The sequence below is a fragment of the Nannospalax galili genome, unplaced genomic scaffold (genome assembly GCF_000622305.1).
Source record: "Nannospalax galili isolate Female #2095 unplaced genomic scaffold, S.galili_v1.0 scaffold96, whole genome shotgun sequence".
Taxonomy (NCBI): domain Eukaryota; kingdom Metazoa; phylum Chordata; class Mammalia; order Rodentia; family Spalacidae; genus Nannospalax; species Nannospalax galili.
Window position 1 is genome coordinate 501,332 of NW_008342018.1, and position 9,134 is coordinate 510,465.

Sequence of the window (9,134 nt, forward strand, 5' to 3'; positions counted from 1 at the left end):
CATATGAACATTTGAAAATTGCCCTGTTCTGACTTTTTTCTAGCTCCCTGTCTAGAACTTGTAATGCTAATTACTCTTGCCTTTACTTTTCCTTCACATCCCCTATTCACTAGTCAAGGACTTTCTTTTCTCCCTACATATGAGTTATACAATTTGGGAGTCTTTTAGATAAGCCCACTGAAGGGTTACTCCAATTGCCTCACCCTGCGTCCCTGTTCAGCATGGATGAAGCCAGAGCGGTCTGTGTCCCGAATCCCTATTGGCAATTTGGGTAACCCCTTCAGAGGATGGCAAGATAAGAATAGGAGGTAGGAATTGGCTAGGCAGTTAGGGTAAAAAGACCCCCCAAAAATAGCCAGTTTCTTGGCTAAAAGTCAAAATGTCCTTGGGTCTCTTAGCAACATACTCTGTTCCAAAGGCCAAAAATGTCAAAAGTATTTTGGAGCTTATATCTAATCTTTAAAAGATTCTAGGGTTACCTTTTTCTTCAGAGGGAGTAATGTTAGAGTAGCCAAAAGGTCCATAAAATAAGTAGATGGAAGAAGAAAAAAAAGAAAAGAAAAAAAGAAAATAATGATAGGGAGTTATGGGAGGAGTTGGAGGGGAGTGAGTGGGCATGGATTTGATCAAAACACCTTATATGCATGTGTGAAATTCTCAATAAAGTTTTTGTGAAAGTTAAAAAAAGTAAATTATGTGTTAATATCTGACACCATATTATAGTTATGTGACAGTATTTCAAGCACATAAGAAAATGCTTATTTATATAGATTGTCATATCTCCTTGTTCAATAAAAAGCTAAGTATACAAAAAAACCTTACTATGTCACTCCATCAATAAATGTCTTAATTCTTAAAGAACAAATATTTACTCAGTACTTTATCAACTAGTATATTAGTTTCATATCACCAAAATGAAATACATTATGTCTACAACTTATGGAAATTTACTTTTATTGATGGTTCTGAAGTTCTAAGTTCATGCTTGTTCATCCCCATTTGTTTGAAACTCTAACAAAGACAGTACAGTGGAACACGAATTTGCTTCAGAGGAAGAGCATACATCATGAGCCTCCAGAGATAGGATGAGTAACGTCCCACCATGCTTTCCAAGGTTACATGCCCAAGGATGCACTGATCACCCATACAACCCCACCTTTCAGAGGTCCATATCCTGTCCCAATCCTGCCACTTTGGAAACCCAGCCTTTACATGTGCACTTTGAGGGACACTCATTCAAACCATAAAAACCTGATTACCTTTGTAGTATGGGTACCTTAGTAATTTTACTAAGCTATATGGTCTCAACTTCAGAGTGTGGAAACTAAAATATACATGTTCTGACTATTAGAATCCAGACAAGACTGCTACTCAGGCCACCTCCACAGGAAAAAGCCTCTTTCCTACAGCTCTACAGCTCCTGTGAAGGACTTGACAAGCCTTGGATTCTCCTGCCAAGAGTCTTATCTCTAAGCCCCTAACAGACTCCCCGGGTACTTGGATTTTAAGAGAAGGGCAAGTACCATTCTTGTTTACCCAGGGAAGTTTACAAGCCTCAGGATGCCAGGCTCAACACTGAAGGGCTATTGATGGTGGCACATGCCCTGTCCCTCCCATGAAATAGGTACACCTCAACTAGATGTGCCCTACCCTGCCCTTCCTCCACAACCTCAGAGTCACAAGTTTCTTCCCTGGAGTGCAGACTTCCTCCTTATGCCCCCAGGAATCATGAACAGACTGGCTAGAGACCTGTGCTATGGACTACATCAACACATCACAAAGTATGAAACCTGACTCTTCCTTTTAGACCTTTGAAAATGGAATGCCCTTCTACCTTGGAGGCCTGAATACTCCTGAGAACTGCTACCATGTTGCTATGTGTATACTCATGGTGTTAATAACTCTGCTGTTCTCACCCGCCTTCAATTGCTGTGACAAAACACTCTGACCAATGCTAATTTGGGGAGGAAAGGGTTTATTTGGTTTACATCTCCCTGATAACAGTTCATTACTGAGGGAGCCCAAGGTAGGAAATCAGGGCAGGCACCTGGAGACAGGAGCTGAAGCACAGACCATGGAGGAATGCTACTTACTGACTTGGTCCCCTGGCCCCTGCTCAGCCTGCTTTCTTAGTATACAGTGCAGAACAACCTGCCTGGGGTGGAACCTTCCACAGTGGGCAGAGCCTTCTCATGTCACTCAACAATCAAATACCCCACAGATCTGGTCAGATGCCAGTCCAATAGAGGCAGTTTCCAAATTGAGGCTCCCTCTACCCAGGTGTGTCAAGTTGATAATTAAAGCTATCCAGCACATCTTCTGATTAATCTCTTACCCTAAGGACAATCCTTCTCAGTATCCCCCTTGAATCCCAACCTGGAAACCAAAAGCAAACACAATGTGAACCATTGAAAACAATGTCAATACCAAGCAATACCTTTGGCGTTATTATTCTCTTATATTTACAAGGAAGGAAATAATTTTAGAAGAGGAACAATGTATCCCAAAGTTAATTTCCATCAAAGCATGAATACTTTTCATTGTGTCATTGATTATATAGTATAGACACTGAAAGCTCATTGTATTAGACTTCTCTGGCGGAGCAGAACCAATGGTATACACACACACACACACACGTATATAATGAGGTTTTTAGAGAGAATTGACTCACTGAGTAGCCCCATGATCAGCTGAGTGCAAGTTGGAGAGCCAGGAAAGCCAATGTTGTATTTCAAAGGCATGATAGCTCTAGAGCTGGTAGTTTCTAATTCCTGTCCATGTCTGAGAGCCCAGGGCAGGAGATGACACATTTCTCAGCTATCACCTCAAGTATTCTTTCAACAGAAAGGGAATTCAACCTTCCTTCATCACTTGGTTCTTTGCTGCCCTTGGAGAATTAGATGATGCCACCCACAATGGAGAAGAGTATCTGCTTGCTCAGTTCACCAGTTCAAATGCTAATCTCTTTTGAAATAATCTTCATATACATGTTAGCTAATAGTGCTTAACTAGCATTAGGGGCATCCCTTGACATAGTCAAGTTGACAGATAAAATTAATCCTTAGAGTGGTGAAATCTAGGGCTTCCATATAGTCGTGGTTTGGGCTGAACTTTCAGGATATCCTTGCCAGGGTCCAAGTTGCTCTATTGTAGACAGACAATGCCAACTCTAATGGTTAATTGGTTCCTATCTCTAACCTTTCCTGATTTGTATGTGTATTTATATATGTGTGGGCACACGTGTGTGCAGGAGGGCATGTGCAGGTAGATATGCACATGTGTGTATGTGTATAGGCCAGAGGACAACCTTTAGTATAGTTCCCAGGTGCCGTCTACCTTGTTTTTTGAGACAGTTTCTTCATTAATTTTTTTCTTTCTTATTTTTATTTTATGTGTATGAGTGTTGCCTGCATGTATGTAAGTGTACCCATATCATACAAAGCACATGGAGGTCAGAAGAGGGCATCAGATCCCCTAGAACTGGAGTTACAGAGGATTTTTAGCTCTTTTGTGGGTGCTGGGAATTAACCTGGGTCCTCTGGAAGAACAACCAGTGCTCTTAAACCCTGAGCCATGTCTCCAGCCCCCACTGGCCTTTTTCAGCTTAACATATTTATTAATTTATTTGTGTGTGTGTGTGTGTGTGTGTGTGTGTGTATGTGTGTGTGTGTTAATGGGATGTTTTGTGTTTGGAGGTTAGGGAGGACAACTTGATGAAGTTATTTCTCTCCTTCCACCATGTGGGTCTCAGGAATTGAACTCATGTCTTCAAGATTGGCAGCAGGTGCCCTTACCTGCTGAGATATCTCACTGGCCCTTCATTGGCTTTTTAAAGGAGGGTTGATTATCTAGACAGGAAAACCCTGGAATCTGTTAGTATCTGCCTCCCTAGTTCTGGGGTTACAAGACCACTACACCTGGGTTTTTACGCAGGGGATGGGACTTGAAATCAGGTCTTCATGCTTGCCAAACAAGTACTTCTTGGACAGAATCATTTCCCCAGCAAATTCTTCGTGATTTTTAACTTAAAATTGATAAACTGGATTCCTGATTTTCAGAAAAATGCACACATGTTACTTAACTGAAATCAATCAGTATTTTCAAAGCGTTTGCTGAAATGCATTGCTTAGAAAAAAGGGTAGTGCCCAGCACTCACTTTATCCAGTAACACCGAGTTGAAAGGGTTAACCAGTGGTGAGTGAGTACCATCGTGACTGTGGCTGCCTCAGACTGGGCAGACGTGTGTCAGCTTACTTTGTCTTGTGCTAAGGAATCAAGAAAGTCATTGTGTTCTGTGCCTACCCAGGCCTGGCTCCTGTTGCTGGACCCAGCATCCTCATGTTGTTCAGTCTTTGCTGTTTCTAGCAAGCACTGTGCATGATTGGCAGGCCCTCTGGAAAGCAGCGAGCCTGGCTAGGAGACAGAAGGGAAAGTGAGAATGATATCAATAGCCTCCACGGGGGATTTATTTTAAAGCCTGCCATCTTGTCAACATTGTTTCAATATGACAGCTGAAGCTTTTGCCAAGTATTGAACATCTGACCCCATTTGGCACGTCACTTTAAGCTGTGCCTTATTCTAAATGGAAGGGCTGACCCTCTGAGAAGACATAGTCTGAATCTGAGTTTGGTTCATCACCAAGTTCAAGATGATTATCTGGTTTGTTTGAACCTCGAGGGAGAATAAAATTGAACTGAAAAAAAAATCTCACCCGAGCAAATTTCTCTACTGATTTTTAGCCTTTCAGCTTCTGCTTAGAAAGGACATGAAAGCAAATTTTTGTCCTCTGGCCATTTGGGACTGGATGGTAGATTCTCCACGTATTACATGCCATGCTGGTGAGAATCTAGCAGGGAAAATAATTAATCGTTATTAAGTGAGACGCAGGACTTGGAATTTAATCTCAGGTTTCATCACTGTTTAAATCATTTTTAGCTGATAGATATTGCCATATACAACAGTTTATACATCGAAACTACTAGAAACTAATTTTTTAGTTAGTAAGACTTCAACAAGTAAGACAAATGAAATTAAACCTCTTAGAAGTAGTCAATAAGAAAGTAAACTTTACAGTTAGACTTGGGTTTAAATTTTGGTTCTTACCATGTCTTAGAGACAAAACAAAGGAAGTTATTAATCTTCTTGACCTTCAATCTATGGATCTTGAAAATATGTTTGGTAATGTCTCCTACACAGGTGTGAACTGAAGATTATATAGCCTGTAAAAACAGTGTCTGGATAGAAATACATTTTCCACAGGTGGTAATAATTTTCATGATGCTAATAAAGCCCACAGTAGACATGAAATACATGCTAATACCCTACAAACTAGTTTTAGTCATATTTGCAACCATCCCTTTCAAAGCCAGAGGATTATTGAGACAGTAATTCCAGAAATGCAATGATACCCTTCTGCAAGCTGATTTTACCAAACATGGTATTCTGGTTATTTTTCTGTTACTGTGATGAAACACTTTATCCAAAAGCAACTTGGGTTGGAAAGGGTTCATGTGGCATACACCTCCAAGCCCTAATTCATCAATGAGGGAAGGCTGGGCAGGAACAAAAGCAGAAACTGAAGCAGAAAACATGGAGGAATGTTGCATACTGGCTCCCTCTCGCTCAGCCAGCTTCCTTACACCTCTTAGGCCCACTTATCTGGGGATGGTGCCACCCACAGTGAGCTATGCTCTCCCACAAAAGTCATCGGTTTAGACAATCTCCCTAACCGTGACCACAGACCTGTCTAATCAAGGAAATTCTTCATTTGAAGCTGCCTCTTCCCATGTGACTCTGGTTGTGTCAAGTTGACAATAACTAACTGGTATACATAGCCACTTACTTTTTAAATGTTTACTAGAAAGGAATTGTGCCTTTATTCTTCACTGTCCATTGTAGGCATGGCATTTCTACCATGCCGTTCTAGTGGCCAATAATTTAAAAATTCCTAACAATTCTTTAATAAAGCTTAGAGAACAATGATTTTACTCATAATGGTAAGAAAGTAAAAGTGTTCATTTTACTTGGGAGCAAGTGGAGATGTGATAATCTTGCCTTCCTAATCAGAGAAGTATTACCATTCTTTGAATTGCAAGCAGCTAAGCCAGGAGTGATTTATAGTTCTAAGCTGGCTTCAGAGTTTGGAATAGTATTGTGGTAGGTGAAAGTGGTAATCACAAAGCAGAGTGTACTAACTGTCATGTGGTAATAGTTCAGCTAGACTATGGAGGCAACTTTTTTCCTCAACATTTATCTGGGGATTCCATGTAGCCTGATGTCCAAGTTGATAGCAAAACAGGAGTGGGCCAGTGGTTGGTTCTCTCCAGTTGTCTCTTCAGCACATCATGATGTAAAATTTGTATGTATCTGTATTTAAGTCATACATTTTGTTTAGGGGATAGTAAGTACAGAAGCACACACGCCACAGTGTGTATGTACAGAAGCACACATGCCACAGTGTGTATGTACAGAAGCACACACGCCACAGTGTGTATGTACAGAAGCACACACGCCACAGTGTGTATGTACAGAAGCACACACGCCACAGTGTGTATGTACAGAAGCACACATGCCACAGTGTATGTACAGAAGCACACATGCCACAGTGTGTATGTACAGAAGCACACATGCCACAGTGTGTATGTGGCGGTCAGAAGATACCATTTGGGAGCCTGTTTTCTCCTCCCACCGTGGGATCTGGGGATTGGATTCAGATGATCTGGTGTGTGTGTGGCAAGTACTTTGATTCACTGAATCATCTTGTTGGCCTGAATCTGTATTCAAATTTGTAGTTCTAACCATATATTTTTTATCATTTTAAAATGCTTTAATTTAATTATATGTCTCTGTCAATGAAATGAAGAGGCAGCAAATATTTTGAGTAAAGAATATCAATTTTAATATAATGAAGGGAAGTGACAGAATGTGTTATTATATAAGATTTAGAAAAATAAAATGTCTTGTTTTGTGAATGATTGGAAATGCATACAGAGCTGACTGAAATTTTTATTTATCTAAGTATTTCAAAATAATTAGAACAAAGTTATTGCTGGATTCATAGGTTTTTTTTGAGGAAGTTACATTGGAGACAGTCACCCATTTAAATTAGAGGTAGTTTTAATGTGTAACCAATTTCATTTCTTCATTGTTTATAGACCATGTTGCTTCATTTAAGAACTTGATGTCCTCCTGAATAGTAGCCTGCACTGCCTACTTTCCCTGTCTCCTCATTAGAAACTGAAAATTCTAAAACAAAGCATTAGAAAGTCTTTTAAATTCCGCATAAAAGAAAGGTCCTTGTAATTAGTAGCTAGTGATTATATCTTCCCCGTCCCCAGTAAACACTAGTCAACATTCATAAGAAAATAACACAGTAACTGCTTTGATTGTTTTTAGTTCTTTAAAAACAGGCATTTAATTTCTTCAAAGGAAAAGTAACATGTTTTTCTCCCTGAAGTTGACTCATTAAATGCAGGAGTAATCAAAGCAACCATGTCTGGAGTAAACGGCAGTGGTGTGATTTTGTCCAGTATTCAGTATGAGCATTTATATTCTACACTGTATCACACTAATACTCCAGGACTAGTCATGATGCACAGAACCATAAGAAGGGTTGTATGAAACTTTGTGAAAGGGACAACTGTGTATGCTTAAATAAGGATGAGAAGACTGGCCAGTGTCTTTTAAATTCTGCATTCATCTCTAGATCTAATGTCAACATTAGATTTTCCTTTGTGCATTCCTGCACATGTGTGCATGAACATACTGTCTGCACATGTTCATGGATGTCAGAAGTCGACACTGATTGTCTTTCTTAGTCTGTTGTTTATTTTTTATTCATTTATTTAAATCTGGTTTTAAAATTTTAATTTGTCTATGAGTGTTTTGTCTGCATGTATGTAAGTGCACCCTTGTGTGCAATGACTGTGGAGGCTAGAAAAAGGTGTCAAATCCTCTGGAACTGGGATTATGGATGGTTGTTAGCCACTTTGTAGGTGCTGAGAATTGATACCAGGTCCTCTTTAAGAGCAGCCAATGCTCCTAACTGCTCCACCATCTCTCTGGCCCCTCATTTACTATATGTGTGCAGTGTTTGTATTGGGGTGTGTCTGTGTGTGTATTGGGGTGCCTATATATATGTGTGTGCATACATGTGCAGGCCAGAGACCTATGTCAGAAATTTTCCTCTTTTGCTCTCCACCATATTTTTTTTGAGAATCTCTTGCTTGCTGAAGCTGGAGCTCACTTATTTGATTTGACTGACTGGCCAGCTAGCTCAGGAATCTACTTGCCTCAGCTTCCCCAGGTCCGGAATGTTGGGCACATATTACCACAACCAGATTTTTTATGTAGGTGCTGGTGATCTGAACTCAAGTCCTCATGTTTCATGGCAAGCACTTTACCTACTGAGCTGTCTTTCCCATGTGTACTTTTAGGAATTTTGAAAGCCTACTTGTCATCTGCTAAAATCTGTTGTATGGCAGCCTCTGTCTGATTTGATGCTTGCTATGTCCCAAATACCTCAATATCATAAATTCATCCATTCTCTGGACTTTGTAAAAGTATCTATCCTCCAGCATTTGAAGAGAATAAAATGGCATAGTCTTCTGTCAAACATGCAAGCATTCCAGTGACACCGCATTTTCCTATTTCTCCAATAAATGATGCCTGTGTTCGATAGCAAACAAGTTTATCGTTCTTATTCATCACACACAGGCTGAGAATATCTTGCTTTCAATAATAGCATTATATGTTGGTAATTATTTCTTTTAGACCCTTTGAAAAGTGTTTTTTTTTTCTTTTTTTATTATTACAAAGAGAGGCAATTTTTAACACATTTTTTTCAGAAATAACTTGAAGTAGTTTTTACACACACACACACACACACACACATATGTATATATATACAATGAAGTTTAATGGGGGTATAGAAATAAGAAATCAGAGACCAAAAGATTTGCCAACATGGGGTCAACTTTTAGCCAACATTGGTGGAATAATGAAGGTTTCCATTAGCTCTGTTCTTTTTTTTTTTTTTTTTAATCCTAGTAAGGTTATTGGGTTTGCTAACAGAGCATAGGGTGGAGTTTTATTTATGAAAGAGGGGGGGCTCCCCCATTTACGGCTTGCGTGGA